A 19,729-nucleotide genomic window follows, 5' to 3' on the forward strand; every position below is an offset into this window, starting at 1 on the left:
AGTTACTGCCAATTCCCATCATTCCTTAGATTAAAACAGGGGTATTAAAGTGAAGCCACAGAGCAAGAGCAGTCTGAGCACACAACCCGCAGAACTACCAAAATGTTGAGACTGGTAATCTTAGTGAGCCTTGTCCTGTTTGGTGAGTAAAAATGTTTGTGTCTTGCAGTATAACTGGATGTTGAGCAGGCATTACTTTGGTCACCATGGATCCAATCTGGTTCAGTGGAATCTGGACTCCTCTGGCTCATTTTACATGAACGCAAAATCTCTTCTACTACTTCTATCTCTGATGTAGACTTATAATAGAGGTGTCTCCACATAAGAGCAAGTCTTGTGAAGTAACTCCAAGAGAAGGTCTGCCTTCTGTATGGATCGCTTCCCTGCTATACGAGGGTACAGCTAGTCCCAGCCATACCAGAGGGTGGTAGCTTTACTCACACCCTGATAAAGGAAAGCGTTTGGGAAGAGTGATCTATGGAGCTGCTTCAGAGACATGAGCACATTATGTAGACTGGCACTTCAGTGCAGTACTGAGGGAGCGTTGCACTGTCGAATTTGCCCGTTTTTCAAATTATATGTTAAACCGAGGCTCTGTCTGCCCTCTCAGGCGGATGTTAAAGATTCCACGGCACAAGAAGAGCAGGAGGCTCTCTCGGAGTCTTGGCCAACATTTATTCAGCAATCAACATCACTAAAACATAGATTATCTGGTCATTTATCTCATTGTTGTTTGTGGGACCTTATTGTGCGTGTATTGGCTGCCATGTTTACCTACAAAACATCAGCGACTACACTTCAGAAGTACTTCATTAGCTGTGAAGTGCCTTTGGACGTCCTGTGGATATGAAAGGCGTTATATAAATGCCAAGTTCTTTCTTTGTATTGGGACAGGGAAATAATGCAGACCGATAACTGCTGTCAATTGTAACGTGGCTCAAACATGCATATGTGCCATCTGAAGGCAGCAAGGTGTTGTAGTCAAGACAAATGGTATCAGATCCTATATTGCAGTGTAATACATGCAATATATTGTAGATCACACGATTAAACAATCCACTGTGTGGTTATTCAGTTGCACATGAATCTAAACGCCACTGAACAGTGAACAGCACATGTACATTGTTCAGCACCAGCCATCGTATGACTATCATACACTCTGTATATGAAGTGGCAAGACTTGACAAATGTGCAACAGATTATATTCATAAAATGTTGTCTTAATTCTTTCAATGCAGGGCAGTGCTTCGAGAATCAACGTATCATTGGAGGAGTTAAAGCTTAACCCAATGCTTAGCCGTGGCAGGTATGAAACGTTTCCTATTCTTATCTTTCTGCGTTCATGAAAATGACCAACTACCTGATTTAGAAAAGGAGGTCCATTCTCAGTGTCAAATGGGAGCCTCTGGGTCAGAGGTTTATATCAATGATGATCCATTTTTATGTATTGTATGAGATAAGTTTTCATATATATTTGATATTAATATTTTCTGAATGAATGTGGGAAGAAACTTTCTGGACAATTAAATGTTTTTTTTTAAAAACAGGTTTCGCTTCAAGGCTTATCTAGTAACTGGTATCATACGTGTCGAGGCACTCTGGTTCATTCCAGATGGGTGATGACTGTGTAGATGTGTAAATGATTTAAATTTCATTCTTTGACGCATATGACTGTGTGTAGTTTGTAACCTGTCCCACATTTACTCTCTATCCTTTCTCCTTCTGTAGCTCTTGCTAGATCTACCCTTCACCAAATATCCAATGGAATTTGAATAAAAGTCAGATGACCAGTCATCCCTGGGTTACTTTCATCATCATAGGCAGTCCCTCGGAATCGAGGAAGACTTGCTTCCATCTAAAAATTAGTCCTTAGGTGGCTGAACAGTCCAATATAGGAATTACAGTCCCTGTCACAGGTGGGACAGACAGTCGTTGAGGGAAAGGGTGGGTGGGGCTGGTTTGCCGCACGCTCCTTCCGCTGCCTGCACTTGGTTTCTGCATGCTCTCGGCGACGAGACTCGAGGTGCTCAGCGCCCTCCTGGATGCACTTCCTCCAGTTAGGGTGGTCTTTGGCCAGGGACTCCCAGGTGTCGGTGGAGATGCTGCACTTTATCAAGGAGGCTTTGAGGGTGTCCTTGAAATGTTTCCTCGGCCCACCTTTGGCTCGTTTGCCGTGAAGGAGTTCCGAGTAGAGCGCTTGCATTGGGAGTCTCGTGTCGGGCATGCGAACAATGTGGCCTGCGCAGCGGAGCTGGTCGAGTGTGGTCAGTGCTTCGATGCTGGGAATGTTGGCCTGGTCGAGGACACTAACGTTGGTGCGTCTGTCCTCCTAGGGGATTTGCAGGATCTTGCGGAGACATCATTGGTGGTATTTCTCCAGCGACTTGAGGTGTCTGCTGTACATGGTCCACGAGTGTAATTAACGCACCTCTGAGTGTGTGGTACTGGAAGCAGATTGTCAATCCCATTCATCCACAGCTGGTGCATGGCTCAAAGAAACCAGAAAAGGAAGAGAGCAGCAAAGATATCTTGGAAAATAATAGAGCATTGTATATAGCGAAAAAACCATCCAAGGAAACAGAAAATGAATATTTACTGATATACAGTTATGAAGAATACAGAAAAGCACTAATTACTAGGAGTGTCCTCCTTACTTTTTCTCACCTTGATAGGGCTCATACTTCCCTCCTGCTCTCTGATTTTACAAGCTGGAATATAACAATCACTGTATGTACATTTCGGGGCCGAAATTGATGGTCCTACCGCTGGCTGCCGCCGAGTTTTCTCAGTGGTATCTCCGTTTTTTTCGCTGCTCTCCCCTCCGTGGGAGATTGGGGAGGCCCTCACGCCAGCGGTTTGGAAGGACCTTACTTTATTTTACAATGGCTTACAGTTTCTTTCATTGATAAACAGACTCGGCTTGACCTACCGTGTTGCGCTGGGTGACCACAACATTTACATGATGGAAGGTTTTGAACAGTACATATTGGTCGATAAAGTTGTGCTGAATAAGAATTGGAATGGAGACTTTTCCATTGGGTAAGTGCAAATTAGTTATCTGTCAGCAATGTAATAATAATTAAAAGCAGTGAAGGGAACTTCATTCTGCAGCTGGCTGTGCTGTACCTAACCTGAGGGTGCTTCATGCTGTAACTAAAATGGGAAACCGTTCCATTTCCAAGCACTGAGATCTCTTGTCTTGATAAGTATAAATATTCGCTGACAAAAATTTAAACCTGGCCTGGTATTTGAATAAGCTGCTATTTTGTGGTTTCTCAACATCTTGAATGATGTAAATCACCAAAGCGATTTGAACTGTACGCTGCTATCACCACCCTCCCCCCCCCCCCCCCACCCCTCCCCATAGGATGTCCTAAAAAAGGAAATCGTCTACACAACCAAGGACTCTGGGCTCTTGGTTTTGTTTCTAGAGCCTTCAATGTGGCGTGTAGATTTATCTTTTATCATAAGCTAAATCATCATCATCATCATCGGCAGTCCCTCGAGTCGAGGATGACTTGCTTCCACGCCAAAAAGTTCACAGGTGTTTCAATGAAGGACCCAATATTCCAGATCCCGAACTAAATCTTGAAGGGTGGAAGATGCCTGTGCGTGGATTTTTTTAATGTGTGGTGGGTAACGTAAGCTAAATTATTATATTATGAGATATGTCACGTTCTGTTCATAAATAAAACATTGAAAAGCTATATATGTTGTATAGGAATGACATCGCAATGGTTCGCCTTGCTCAAGATGCAGTTCTCAATGAAGCAGTACAGCTTGGATTATTGCTAACAAAGGGAGAGATCCTGTCAAACGACTACCTATGCTTTGCCATTGGATGGGGTTAGACATTTAGTAGGTGCTTTTGGATCGATGCTTGAAAATTCTTCTCCTAGTATTATAGAAATTATCATTAATTGACCATTCGGTCAATCATATCTGTATTGGCTCTTCAAATTGAGCTATTCGTGTTACTTAGCAGGTGAAACATGAGCGTTATAATAAAAAGCCACCTAACGCTCAACTGAAGAACAGCAGGTATGCAGTATCTGTCTCGAAAAAGTCTCCAAATACATGGTTTATCTCACCCAACAAGAAGGGCAGCTTATGCCAGCTGAGCACAGTGCCATTGGTAGTGGATGTTGCAGTGGTGTCTGTACCTCATTCACTTACCCTATTGGCCAAAGGAAGAGTCAGATCAGCCACCATTGGGAATTGGGAAGACAAAACAGACAGACACATTATTAAGAGGCTAAAGGGATCAGGTGGTATGGAGAGAAGGTAGGGGTGGGGTACATGATCAGCCATGATCATATTGAATGGCGGTGCAGGCCCGAAGAGCCGAATGGCCTGGTCCTGCACCTATTTTCTATGTTTCTATGTTTCATGTTGAATCAATGCCTAGAGTAAGATTAAAACAAATGATTCTCCGGATAGCCGCTGCACTAGGTTCACACACTCTCCTTTCATCTTTGCGACCTTGCTTGAAATTTAGCCCAGACTGTTGGGATGATTGTCATCCCTGTCTGCTGCCTGTGAGGGTCTTAAATGGAATGAGTTTGCGGCAGTCTCAACCCAGTTCCTAGTGGGCGCTAAGCCACAGCATAAAACCGCCCTAATTCACACTAATTGACATTCAAAGGTCATCAGCATAGTTCAGAAATTCACACATGTAGGCCTAACAGTTGGGTCCCATCAAATGTCCTTCAATTTGCTAATGGGTGTTAAAAAATTTTGAGAAACCTAGGAGTTAGCTCAGGACACTACCCAAGATTGAAACGAGCTAGAAAGCAGATTAGATAAATGAAGAACTAGTAGTTAGGGGATATCAAGCTTTAGTTTGAAAAGTCAGTAGAAATGCAGAAAGACGGCTGACGGAGGCAAGGCATTCTACAGGCGGAGATGGTTTTGTCTCAGGCTGCCAGGTAATGGTCTCAGATGTTGTCCTTCAATGGGACAAAGTAATAATCTATTGTTTATATTGAGAAAGTCAAAATCATGTGGTCCTTTCTTGGCAATGCTTGACATTACAACAGTGACTACACTCCAAAAGTACTGCAGTGGCTGCAAAGCGCTTTGAGATGTTCGATGGTTGTGAAAGGCGCTATATAAATGCAAGTCTGTCTTTCTTTTTAATGCAAGAAGAAACTGCAGTAAAGTGTGAAATAAGTTCCTTGATTGGTACCAACTGACCCGCGTAATTCAGAGTTACTGTGAGCTTGTTGTGAAATCCCAGTGGCGAATCCAGTAGTGAAAATGTAAACCAACATCTTTGACTTGATAAATAACGTTAACTCATACATCAAAAATAAAAATCATGAGGGGATTATGTGATGCAATGATTCAGTCGGCTGACCTTCTACACCGAGAACTGGGATTTGAATCCAGCCCAGACCCATGAAGTGAAATTCTCCACTCTCTCTCTCTCTTGGGAAGCCTGAAGTAAATGACCTGTCTCACTCGGGCAAGTGTGACAAACACAAAGAATCACTGGTACAATTGTGGCTGTTCTGAGGTTTGGGTTCAGACACATCAGCAAGGAATCTGGATCTAACCATGTTATATATGCCAACCCAGAATACTCAAAAGTGCTGACAAGCTTTTAAATAAAACTGCTCCAATGCTAGTCATTGGTTACTGGTATAGTTCTCTTTGCCATTCTCCCCTCTCGCCCTCTCATGTAGCAGTCAAGTACTAACGGTTGGTATCTAGGCATCTCCTCCCTAATTGTACATTTTACATCACTCTCTCCAATATATTTTGCATCGCTCTCTCCAGTCTGTTTCTCATTAGTCCTTCCAGTTTGTTTCTCATCAGTCTGCTGCATATCTCTGCTTTATTATATTTTATATTGTTTTGTTTCCAGAGTGCAATTTGCATGAACACATTTGGTGCGGGTGGCGGAGGTCTGCTTGGTCCTGAAGGGTTGAAGCACTTGCACACCGCTGGGTCTCATGTCAACGCGGGAGCTGTGTACACACACGTGTACCAAATGGGCAGGCATGCATGTGCACAATTTACACGGCTGCAGATGTGCTGGAATTGAACCAATGCGCGATGGTATTCCTGCAGCATTCGTGGGGAAGTGGCCAGGATGGGTTGTTTTTGTCAGCAAGCGCTGATGCGCGGACAGAACGCAAATAAAAGCTGTGGTGGCCTGTACGGAAACTTGCTGTTACAATAAACATTGTTCCAACTCTGCCTTGATCAAGAGCTAAAATACTGTAGCTGCTAAGATACTGGGGCAATGGCTGCAGCAAACCTCCGCCTCTTTGCCAATACTTGTCTGATGTATCAAACTGCCAGAGATACAGTTCGAGAGTCAGCTGGTTGCACAGCTGCTCATGCAAACGTTCTGCATGGCTGCACATAGAGAAAATAGTTTGGGAATATTCTGGCGCAATCTAAGCAGTGCAAGTACGTTAAATTATGCATTGAACAAAAGCTGACAAGCAAACAGAAACCTGGAAATGCTGACTTGTCTGTAGGAAATGCTAGCGCTAATCTGTCTGCCTGCTATACCTGACCTGGAGTGCTCAATATTGATTTGATATATTTTACTCCACTAAACACGTGACTACACTCCAAAAGTACTTCACTGGCTGTAAAACGCTTTGAGACAAGGGCGCTATATAAATCCAAGTCTTTCTTTCTAAACGGCAAATGGGTTCAGAGCAACTTATCCACATCTAATATATTAGTTATTGAAATGGCTATTATCTCTTAAAGAATCAACTGGTTTGGTTTCACACAGATAGGCATATACTGGGATGATACATGGGCATGATAGTTCCCAAGGTAGGAGGCCAGGGAGGGCTGTGTTGGCAGCAGAGCCCAGCAGAGCAGGGTTGAAAAGAAAATATTTTCAAATTTCACTTGATTACATTTGGATTATGAGAGAGTATTAATAGAGAACCTTCTCTTGGGAGATTAAATGGGTGGGATACTGTTATGTCCTTAATACTCTTATGAATGAATCCATGAGGTCTAGTATTGTACTTGAGCTGTTGTGACCTTTGTCCCATTTATTGTAACTCCAGAGTGAGGCACAAGCATGGTGGGCAGTCTTTTATACTGGGCCCTGCACACCTATGCAGGTGACCTTCAGGTCTCCCACCGCAGTGCCCTCTGGTGGCTAACCTTATGTGACTATACAGTTAGTATACATGCTCTACATACATGACAGATAGAATTTATGATTGGGTAGATTGTACATGCTGTGTGGAAGGAATGGGCTTGCTGGGTCAATGAACCAATCTTTCTTCTGTCCATATGTTCTAACAGAGACAACAGTATTTAGAGGAACAGAATGCCAATGGGATTTCTCTCTTTTTCCCTCCACAGGGGGATTCTGGCGGTCCTCTGAACTGTGAGCAGGGTGGGAAGTACTATATCCACGGAGTGACCAGCTTTATCTATGCAGGAGGATGCAGATTCTACAAGAAACCAACGGCGTGGACCCGTGTCTCAGCTCAGATAGATTGGATCAACGAGGTGAGTCAAGATTTTTAATTCTTGTAACAATATTTCCACTTCCAGCAGTATTTTTAAAAATAAAATGTCTATATTTGCTTTAAAAAAACTTTTTAGGTTTAAACCACCAATAAAGCTGTTTAGATAAAATCAGTCCAATTTTTAACTTCAGTTAGTTTTAAAAACTATTTGGACCACGTGACAATGGCCAGGCAAGAAATGAATTAGCATCGGGGCAATTTACTGGAGGCTAGATTCACCTCAGTCCTTCACTTCAAGGGGCCAGCAACTCACTCAACACAATGAGGAACATTTAACAGTGTTCAGTCTTCGTATAGCTCTCCGTCACATTACTGCATTAAAAAATATATTTATTAACACACAGAGGTGTATAAAATTATGAGGGGCCTCGATAGAGTGGATAGCAAGGACCTATTTCCCTTAGCAGAGAGGTCAATAACCAGGGGGCATAGATTTAAAGTAGTTGGTACAAGGATTAGAGGGGAGATAATTGCATCCGGGAGGGTGCTGAGCACCTCGAGTCTCATCGCCGAGAGCATGCAGAAACCAAGCGCAGGCAGCGGAAGGAGCGTGCGGCAAACCTGTCCCACCCACCCTTTCCCTCAACGATTATCTGTCCCACCTGTGACAGGGACTGTGGTTCTCGTATTGGACTGTTCAGCCACCTAGGGACTCATTTTAAGAGTGGAAGCAAGTCTTCCTCGATTCCGAGGGACTGCCTCTGATGATGAGAGCGGAGATGAGGAAATACAATTTCACCCAGAGGGTGATGGGGGTCTGGAACTCGCTGCCTGAAAGGGTGGTAGAGGCGGAAACCCTCACCACATTTAAAAAGTACTTGGATGTGCACTTAAAGAGCCGTGACCTACAAGGTTACGGACCAAGAGCTGGAAGGTGGGATTAGGCTGGGTAGCTCTTTTTCGACTGGCACGGATACGATGGGCCGAATGGCCTCCTTCTGTATCGTAATTTTTCTATGATTTTATGATTCTAGATCAACCAACAGCTAGAATGGGGTTACCAGGAAGGGTGGTTGAGGCCAGGACAATGGACTCCTTTACGAAACAGCTGCTGTAATGGGTGATGGGAATGGTGCTGTAATGGTTGGTACTCTGGAAGAATGAGATCAAATGGGCTGAAGGGCCCTCCATCGAAACCTATCCCATGAATTTCTGAAAATAACATCAAATACGCATGATAGAGAATGTTTCCAGAAGTGAAGCTGACCTGATGCTTCACGACTGAAAGTCAGAACCAAATGAGATGGGGGCCTGTATTTCAGTGAGTACTGCTCCATACCCATTGAAGTCAAAGCGAGGCGAGGTTATGAGTGGCAGCCTATCGACTCAAGCACACTTGGAAAGGCGCAAGTTTCAGAAACAATGAATGTGACTTCAATAATCCGGTTTTATTTTTCAGGTTATCATTAAAGGTTGATGGCTGAAGGATGGTGATTCATACCAGGGATCTGGAGCTTCACTGTGTATCAATAAAGTACCATCAATAAAATACATTTCATCAAAAAGAAATATTCTTTTCTTCTTCTTGCCTCTGAAAATGAATGCGTAGTGTGACTGATAATAATGGGGACTGCTGCTCTTCAGACGCTGCGATGCACTGCGCTGACCTTTCGCAATAATGCAATCTTCATGTAAATGCAATTGTCCTGCACTCCTGGCGCAAAGCACAAGGAACACTGGAAGCATGCGTGGGTCAGGGGGCGGGTTGTTCAGTCTTAGCTCTTAAAGACTGCTGATTGTCTTTAGAAGGGAACTGGCTGCAAATTTAAAACATGGCAGGAGCGATGCACAAAGGCAGAACAGCGTCATTCCAAGATGATGCTTTGGAAGTGTTATGTAGAAGCAGGAATCATTTTGGAGTGAAAGGCTGATCTCCAGTCAAGAATACTGCCAGGGCAGCTTAGATCGAGGTGATCAAGTGAGCCAATGTCTGGCCTGTGGCCCAAAACTGTGGGTTGATGAGGACGAATCTGCTGGGCTATGCAAGGCTGCCAAAGGTTGCTGACAGTATGCATAATGTAAGAGTGTTGTCTTACAAGCATCCTAATAACATTTCAATCTGAGTATCACAAAGGGAGAATTCCTATCTCGATAACAACTGCTCATCTGCTTTCCAAATCCCCATGTTTTACAGCTGCGCGCTGCAAGGGTGCAATTTCAATGCAATTGCCCTACGACCCATGAAATGTGGCAAGCCACAAACATCAAAACATGCTGCATGTTTACACGCTCTCATAAGGTGGCTGCTTCTGGACACTTGGGTCACACACATCTCACAGATGCCTTGATTTGAGAATGTAATTTTGACTAACACTTCAGTGCAGTTCTGAGGGAGCGTTGATTTGTCAGAAGTCCTGTCTTTCGGGTTGAAGCGTTAAGACATCTACCTATTCAGATGGACTGTAAAAGATCCCATAGCACTATTTGAAGAACAGGAAGTGCTCCCGGTGTCTTGACCAATATTCCTCCCTCAACCAAACCTACCAAAACAGATGCACTGGTCATTCACTCATTTGCTGTGGTTGGGATCTTGCTGTGTGCATTTTGGCTGCTATTTTTGCCGACACAACAGGGTCTGCACTGGAAACGTAATCCATTGGCTGTGAGCTGCTTTGGGCCATTCTGAGGACTTGATAAAGTGCCATATAAATGCAGGTGGTTCTTTCTTTCCTTATTCCAACATCTGTCCCTGTTCTACCTGCTTGCAGGAGAAGGGTGCACATAACCGGAGCCACTGAATACAGACAGGAGGGGCTCAACTAAGCTGTGAGTCAGTGGCTTCCCTCCAAGTTCATTATTTGCTTTTCATAATTTCTCACATAAACGCACTCATTCACTCCCTCACCCAAAGGCATACACTGCATCCTAAAACAGGACAACATCTTGCCATGTAAAGCTGTGTTTTACTGCTAGCATTCTAGAGGCACCTTACTGCCAACACGCGGAAATACGCTCTTGTTCTGTTCCTCTCGGTGTCCAAAAGAAGGTAGTGTCAGAACACAATGATCAACCTCAACCAAGCACCTCTGCATCACTTCATAGCGGCAAGCACTGGGATCCCAAAGTAAGGAGGAGCAACTGCAGGTGGAATTGAAGGCAACATAACCCACTGGCCAGAGGGTCACCTTGAGGGCGCCTGCAGCTGCTGAGCCCAGGGATTTGCACATCACGGGGCCTGCATACAAATGCAGTTCGGTAGCTCTGCACAGCTGGGGACGTCGATGAAGAATTCCAGCACCCGCATCTGTGAAGTGCTACAGACTGTGTCCCAAGCAAGGCTGTCCCAGCGCCCTCTGTAATGGAGCCCCCCACCCCTTGGACGAGGTCCTACGCTCAGGAATAGTTTCCTTCATGAATACATTGGGGATCTCACGATTTAGAAACATAGAAATTTACAGTGCAGAAGGAGGCTATCTCGGCCCATTGTGTCCGCGCCGGCCGACAAAGAGCCACACGGCCCTCGGTCAGCAGCCCTGAAGGTTACATGTAAACCTATGAACAATGGCGGAAAGCCCAACCAGCCCGCCTCACACAACTGCAACACCCCTTACACTGAAACATTCTACATTCCACCCCAACTGGAGCCATATGATCTCCTGGGAGGCAAAAACCAGATAAAAACCCAGGTCAATTTAGGGAGAAAAAATCTGGGAAAATTCCTCTCTAACCCATCCAGGCGATCGAAACTAGTTCAGGAGATCATGCTGGCCGTATTTGATTCCCTGCAGTACCTACCATTATATCTGCGCCGGCCAACAAAAGGTCATCCAGTCTAATCTCAATTACCAGCTCTAGGTCCGTAACCCTGCAGGTTACTGCACTTTAAGTGCCCATCCAACCATCTCTTAAAAGTGGTGAGGGTTTCTGCATCCACCACTCTTCCAGGCAGCGAGTTCCAGATCCCCACAACCCTCTGTGTAAAGAAGCCCCCCCTCAAATCCCCTCTAAACCTTCCACCAACCACCTTAAAACTATGCCCCCTTGTTATAGACCCCTCCACCAATGGAAATAGATCCTTACTATCCACTATGTCCAGGCCCCTCAATATTTTGTACACCTCAATAAGTTCTCCCCTCAACCTCCTCTGTTCCAATGAGAAGAAACCCAGCCTATCCAATCTGTCCTCATAACTAAGATTCTGCATTCCAGGCAGCATCCTAGTAAATCTCCTCTGCACCCTCTCTAGTGCAATCACGTCCTTCCTATAATACGGCGACCAGAACTGCCAATCCACAGCAGCCTGTGTTGCTTGAACTTACCATGTTGGGGAATCAGATTGAAACCGCTGTACCACATGGGTTTCAATAACTCACTGCTGCCCAAAACCTGCTCCCATATAGATCTCTGGGAATGCTGGCGGAATGGCAGGACAATGAAGATGTCTCTCCAGCCATCCTGCTCAAACGAGTACAAATGTGTCATGCAGCATACAACTATTTGAGTAGAAACTTTAAATCAAGTGCCTGGAACAGTTCCACAATTATTTTTGTGAACCTATAAATCAAGTGCCCCCTTGTTAACGGGGGGGGCACTAAAACCGGCAAATTAAACAAATTAACTTTTAAACTTTAACAATCAAATTAAAATTTGGTTGCTGGGCGTGATGATACACTCCAGTCCCTCCGGCGCCCACCTCTCACGGAAGGCCGCGAGCGTACCGGTGGACACCGCGTGCTCCATCTCCAGGGACACCCTGGCTTGGATGTAGCCACGGAAGAGAGGCAGGCAGTCGGGCTGAGCGACCCCCTCGACCGCCCACTGCCTGGACCGGTTGATGGCCCCCATGCCCAGGAGCAGTCCTACAAGGAGGCCGCTCCCCTCCACACAGGGTGCCCAAAGATCAGGAGCGTGGGACTGAAGTGCAACCAAAATTTGAGGAGCAGCTCCTTCAAATAATGGAAGAGGAGCTGCAACCTCGCACTGAACATAAACATGGAACACGGACTCCTCCAGACTCATGCAGCGTAGAAGCCAGGCAGTCACGACATCAATACCCATGGCACTTGTCATTGTAGGGCCAATAATAGACCAAGCACAAGGAATTCTGGCCCACCTCGAACCCTAGACACAGTAGACACAGACACACACAGCAGCTATCCACCACCCCTCCTCCTCCCACTGGTGAAACACTTAGTTCCATCATCATCATAGGCAGTCCCTCAGAATCGAGGAAGACTTGCTTCTACTCTTAACATGAGTTCTTAGGTGGCTGTAAAGTCCAATACAAGAACCACACTCTCTGTCACAGGTGGGCTATGTTCCCGGGCAACTATGGCAGTGCGGCGTTCCAGCTTGTCGCTGTTGGAGTTGTCCATGAGGGCCCTGACGTTCCAGGTCCCGAACTTCATGTTAAAGGAGTGGAAGATGCCTGTGCGTGAGTCCTTTTAACGTGGGGTGGCCGTTGTACACCGGCTACCACACGGGCTTAGCTGAGCAAGGTCTTGGTCCAGTGGCAAGGGGGTCCAAGACGACTGGAGACCAGGCACTGCTATATGGGGCCTAGTTGCCTACGGCGAGATGGTGGCCGCAGACAGCACTGTGATAATGACCACATATTGTTATGTTAGCAAGTAAAAGACACACAGTTAGGAAGACACACACCATACACTGTCACAAAAGGAAAGCACTGAGGCAAAAGCTCTAACCACACTTGCCCCGGACAGTTATGCTGAATACAATTTGGGATTACTCATACTTTATTGTATCCAGAAAGTACTGTTGCTATGAGGCAGAGTAAGGTAGTTTGAGACATGCTACTGTATTAACTGCCTCAGCCCTTCCCCTTACTCACCAAGCCAACCTCCCCTCAAGTTCCCCCTTGCCCGAGCCCGATACCCCTGTATCTCTCTAGTTTCTCTCCCATCTCCACCCATTCTCTCTCCAAGCTCATCTCATCCATGAGACCCAGCTCCTGCTCCCTTGACCCCAATTCCACTAAATCGCTGACCACTCAAATTCCTTTTCTGGCCCCTATGCTGGCTGACATTGTCTCCTCAGATACTGTCCCCCTTCCTTTCAAAACCATCATCATCAGCCCCCGCCCCTCAAAAAGCTCACTCTCGACCCATCTGTCCTTACAAATTACTGCCCCATCTCCAACCTCTGTTTCCTCTCCAAAATCCTTGAATGAGTTGTTGGAAATCAGGGTTGTACAAAATATATGTGGTTATGCGACTAAAACTGTGACGCGAAGAATACTGTGTTTACATCGTTATGATAGAATTGGAGCCAAAGTGTCTCCTCAGACTGGTATTAGATGCTGAGAAATTTTAATGTTTTGGTACCCTGCTGAAATGTTACAGCATTCTGCACTATGACAACTATTTTCTGTTGTTTTCAAGTTAAGACTTCAACTTTGTTTATGTATCTTTAAGACAATTTCTTATAGAAAGACATAGAATAGATGGAAGTTGTGAGAGTTAACGTAAACATTCGCTACGTCATAAAGGAGGTAGCACTCTGAAGCAAACAGGTGTCTGGCTTGGGCCTCATGAGATCAAAGAAGAATAGGGACGAAAGCGGTAAGACATGAATTTCAAAGGGAGAAATCTTCAGGAAAGTATAAACAACAAGACATGTAACCAAAATCTTTAGGGCGGGCTTTGACACAAGAATCGAGACAAAGAACTAGAAGCCTCATTGGGTGTTAAGGTTTATGGGGAACCTCTACAGGTCAAAATGTCTTGTCAATATCCCATGTCAGTGCCACTGCTAAAAAGAGAATAAATGTAGCCTCCTCAAGGTTGTCCTCACAAATGCTGTGAGGGGAGAGTGAAACAGAAGTTGAGCTGGTCGAACACTTTTTGAGCGATCCCATGCTTTACTAAAGGAAGCTCTAGACGAAGAGAAGGAGGCTGCAAGCCAGAGAACTGCTCACATGCGCCAGCCATTTGTCCAATTGGATCGGTATCAGCTACTTGTCACGGTCAAATATTTTTGCTGTATAACTAATGTGTTATATTCCATCTTAAACTCTGATTAAACACTATCGGATTGGTTTACAGTTGATCCTGATTACTAAAGTGACCAGAGATAGCCTTAACTTGGCTATTTCTAACATGTTGTCTCCCAAATCCATACCCATCTCTCGCAACTCCTTGTCTGAATCTCTCCAATCAGGTTTCCCCCCTTCCCCCGCCCCAGCACTGAAACAGCCCTAATCACAGTTACAAACAAGTCTCTGTGACTGTGATGCACTATCCCTCCTTGTCCTCCTCAACCTCTCTGCAGCCTTTGACATGGTTAACCTCACCATCCTCCTCCAAACACATCTCCTCCATTGTCCAGTTTCATAGGACTACCGTTGCTTGGTTCCACTTAGACTTACCCGATCGTAGTCACAGCATCCCAAGCAATAGCTTCCCTTCCATCCCTCATACTATTGCATCCAGACTTCCCCAAGGATCTATCCTTGGCCCGCTCTTCTTCCTCATCTACATGTGCCCTTGGTAACACTGTCTGCAGTCATGGGGTTAGCTTCCACACATAGGCAAACCACACCCAGTTCTACCTCTCCACCACCTCTTTCGACCCCTCCAGTACCCCTGTGCTGTCACAGTACTTCTCTGAGATGCAGTCAGGTGAGCTGCAATTTCCTTCAGCTAAACATTGGGAAGAACAAAGCTATCGTCTTTGGCTAGCACCACATGCTTACAATCATAGAATCATAGAAGTTTACAGCACAGGAGGCGGCCATTTGGCCCATCGTGTCCGTGCTGGCCGACAAAGAGCTATCCAGCTTAACCTCACTTTCCAGCTCTTGGTCCGTAGCCCTGTAGGTTAAGGCATTTCAAGTGCATATCCAAGTACTTTTTAAATGTGGTGAGGGTTTCTGCCTCTACCACCCTTTCAGGCAGTGAGTTCCAGACCCCCACCACCCTCTGGGTGAAGAAATTTCTCCTCAACTCCCCTCTAATCCTACTACCAATTACTTTAAATCTCTGCCCCCTGATTATTGACCTCTCTGTTACGGGAAATAGGTCCTTCCTATCCACTCTATCTCGGCCCCTCATAATTTTATACACCTCAATTAAGTCTCCCCTCAACACCATCTGTTCCAAAGAAAACAACCCCAGCCTATCCAATCTTTCCCCATAGCTAAAATTCTCCAGTCCAGGCAACATCCTCGTCAATCTCCTCTGTACCCTCTCTGGTGCAATCACATCACAGCATCCTATGCGACCCCAAGCCAGGCTTCCGACCCCACACCGTCTACATCACAAAGACACCTACTTCCACCTCCACAATGTCACAAACTCTATTGCCTGTATTCTATCCCGTACCTTGGCCTGCTCACCCATCACCCTTGTCCTTCCTAACCTACATTGGCTCCTGGTCCCCCAATGCCTCAAATTTAAAATTCTCCTTCTCGTGTTTAAATTAATTTATGGCCTTGCCCTTCCCTATCTCTGTAACGTCCCACAGCCCTACAAACCCCAATCCCCCCACGAAACTCTCCCCAGCTCTGACATTGGCCTCCTACGCAAATCCTCTTCATCTTAAGTGTGTTACACATAGATACCACCCAGACCAGCCTGTGTCACACAGAGGATAGCACACAGGCTAGAGTGTAACACACACACACACTCACTCACTATCATCATCATCATCATAGGCAGTCCCTCGAAGCGAGGATGACTTGCTTCCACGTCAAAAAGGGATGAGTTCACAGGTGTTTCAATGAAACACCTAATATTCCAGATCCAGAACTACATGTTGAAGGGTGGAAGATGCCTGTGGGTGGATTTTTTTAACGTGGGGTGACCGTTGCACACCAGCCACCACACGGGCTTGACAGAGCGAGGTCTTGGTCCAGTGGCAAGGATTAACCGAGATGACTGGAGACCAGCTCTGCTGCACGGACCCAGTGCGCACACATATCGCAGTGTGGGCTGGCCCGTGCTGCCCCTGGGCCCTCGGCTCTTCAGGGCCCCGAACTCACGCCTCTCCTGGGCCCCATCACTTCCTTCTACAAACTCTTGCCGCCCCTCCTGCTGTGCCTGCCCGCACTGCAATCAGCGACCTGACTTCGCAGCCGTCGCCCTCCTGCAGTGGTATGCCACCGCACGCTGCTCCCTCTGATGGCCCCGGCCTGCTGATGGTCTTCCAGGCCGGGACCGCGCCGATTTCCGGGCCAGGCTGCCGCAAGCTGCTCCCTCTAATGCTGCCTACACACTCACTCACACACTCACTCACTCACACTCTCACTCACTCACACACACAGGCTAGAGTGTATTACACACACAGGATAGCACAGGCTGGGGTGTATTACACAGTGCCCTGGGCTAATGAGGCAGAAACACAGCCAGGATTCCTATTCTTGATTGCTATCCAATGACCACAGCCAGAACGTGCACAGGCATGGGCATCAGACGATCAGGATTAGCCTCGCCAATGATGCTCCCAGTCAGATACTGTGGTGAAGTTCACTGGGATCACTATGAAAAATAGACACTTTGGTGGGTTAATGGAGAGCAATCTGCCGCGGAAGTGTACCCCTGGAAAAGATAGCACTTGCAGCAGAGCAAGGGACAAAAGAGGTGGAAAAACGACAAATTTAAAATGTCGTTAAAATAAGTACACTGGCTCCACCTAGTGCCCATTTTGCAGAGTGCTTTCACTTTCCTGTGTTGAGGTGCTGCAGTTGATGATTATTTTTCAAGGTTCGTACAACCTGTGCCCCCTAATCCAATGATCCATTATTATTATGGAAATAAAATTGGAGTGCAGCCCTTTGTCCTTATTCTAGACAGCAAATAAACTCTGTCTGTGGAAGTTCAAGACATTTCAAAGAAGCACCATCACATTTCAAGGGGTTTGAAACATAGAAACATAGAAAATAGGTGCAGGAGTAGGCCATTCGGTCCTTCGAGCCTGCACCGCCATTCAATGAGTTCATGGCTGAACATGCAACTTCAGTACCCCATTCCTGCTTTCTCACCATACCCCTTGATCCCCCTAGTAGTAAGGACTACATCTAACTCCTTTTTGAATATATTTCGTGAATTGGCCTCAACAACTTTCTGTGGTAGAGAATTCCACACGTTCACCACTCTCTGGGTGAAGAAGTTTCTCCTCATCTCGGTCCTAAATGGCTTACCCCTTATCCTTAGACTGTGACCCCTGGTTCTGGACGTCCCCAACATTGGGAACATTCTTCCTGCATCTAACCTGTCTAAACCCATCAGAATTTTAAACGTTTCTATGAGATCCCCTCATTCTTCTGAACTCCAGTGAATACAAGCCCAGTTGATCCAGTCTTTCTTGATATGTCAATCCCGCCATCCCGGGAATCAGTCTGGTGAACCTTCGCTGCACTCCCTCAATAGCAAGAATGTCCTTCCTCAAGTTAGGAGACCAAAACTGTACACAATACTCCAGGTGTGGCCTCACCAAGGCCCTGTACAACTGTAGTAACACCTCCCTGCTCCTGTATTCAAATCCCCTCGCTATGAAGGCCAACATGCCATTTGCTTTCTTAACCGCCTGCTGTACCTGCATGCCAACCTTCAATGACTGATGTACCATGACACCCAGGTCTCGTTGCACCTCCCCTTTTCCTAATCTGTCACCATTCAGATAATAGTCTGTCTCTCTGTTTTTGCCACCAAAGTGGATAACCTCACATTTATCCACATTATACTTCATCTGTCATGCATTTGCCCACTCACCTGAGGGCAGGCGAAGGTCATGCAACAGCCAATCTGTCCTGAAAACCCAGTTTCAAAGTCGTCATCAGTTAGATCTGCGCAGTAACAAGGTTGTTTTGTGAATTTTTGGCATGGGTTAGATACTGAGTGACGCTCCCTCGACACTGTCCCAACAATGGAGTCTGCCTCCACCAGCCTTTCAGGCAGTTGGATAAGTAACTGAAGGAAAAAAAATTGCAGGGCTACGGGGAAAGGGCAGGGGAGTGGGACCAGCTGAGAGTCGGCACGGGCTCAAAGGGGCAAATGGCCTCCTTCCGCGCTGTGACCGTTCTATAATGTGCCTCAGCCTCAAACACAAAACAGGGCCTCCTGCTCAACCAGAAAAACATGTTTCCATTTCCACACCAGCTATCCTGTGGCCTCTTGGGGTGAGATTGCCCACCTAGCATCAATTATAACTGAATTAGGGCCGATGTTGTTTCCACACACGTTGGCAGGATTAGTGTACCAACATCAGTGTTCTCGCTCAGGCCAACATCCCCAGTATCGAAGCATTGACCACGCTCAATCAGCTCCGATGGACGGGCCTCATTGTCCGTATGCCCGATACTAGACTCCCAAAACAAGCACTCTACTCAGAGCTCTGACACGGCAGGCGAGTCCCAGGTGGGCAGAGAAAACGCTTCAAGGACACCCTCAAAACCTCCTTGAAAAAATGTAACATCCCCACCGATTCTTGGGAATCCCTGGCCCAAGTCCGTTCAAAGTGGAGGAGAAGCATTCGAGAAGGTGTTGAACACTTTGAGTCTCTTCGTCTGGATTTCGCAGAAGTCAAGTACAAACAACGGAAGGAGCGCACAATAAATCAAGCAGCCCACCCACCCGTCCCTTCAACCACCACCTGCCCCACCTGTGGCAGAGTCTCATCCCGTATAGGTCTCATCAGTCACCTTAGAACTCATATTAGTGTGGGAACAAGTCATCCTCGACTCTGGGGGACTGCCCATGGGAAGAGAGGCTAGATCAGGTGGGGGTAGCAAGTGCTCTTCCCTGAAGGACATTAGGTTTTTAATGATAAGCTGGCAGCTTTCATGGTCATTTCAGTTCTGGTGCCTGCCCACAAAATTAGAAGAATTATTGAATTCAGTTTCACAGCTCACCATGAGAGATTTGAACTCAGAACCGCTAAGTTGCTAGTTCAAGACCACAACTGTCATGTATTCAACCAGCATTGTAACCCATGTATAAACTGATCTAAGTTGTACACCGTGAGAACACTGACCACTAGGTGGGAGACACTCCTAACCTGGACCTTCAGGTTTAAAAGGGGAAGCTCCACCCACCTTCATCACTTGAGTGCTAAGGAATAAAGGACAGGTCACAGACTGACCTTCTCTCAAGCATGGGCCTCGTGTGCATTTATACTGTGTAGTAAGGACGTATCAATGGCGACAAGAAACTGGGATTTAAACCACACGAGCATGGCCACTAGCAGAACAGACTAGAGGTACTGTGTTAAGGAATGGTTGGGACAGAGATTCAACATTGTTAAAGCAGCACACA

General features: G+C 46.1%; 1 protein-coding gene and 1 pseudogene across 3 annotated transcripts in view; one reads left to right on the top strand and one right to left on the bottom strand.

Moving 5' to 3' along the window:
- The window catches only part of LOC139240874 (TRAF family member-associated NF-kappa-B activator), a 222,872-nt gene that overhangs the window by 166,569 nt on the left and 36,574 nt on the right, over nt 1-19,729 (bottom strand). The gene's annotated exons all lie outside the window — the stretch shown is intronic.
- LOC139240883 (chymotrypsin-like elastase family member 1) lies at nt 103-8,951 on the top strand (annotated as a pseudogene).

This window comes from Pristiophorus japonicus, chromosome X, assembly GCF_044704955.1.
Source record: "Pristiophorus japonicus isolate sPriJap1 chromosome X, sPriJap1.hap1, whole genome shotgun sequence".
Taxonomy (NCBI): domain Eukaryota; kingdom Metazoa; phylum Chordata; class Chondrichthyes; family Pristiophoridae; genus Pristiophorus; species Pristiophorus japonicus.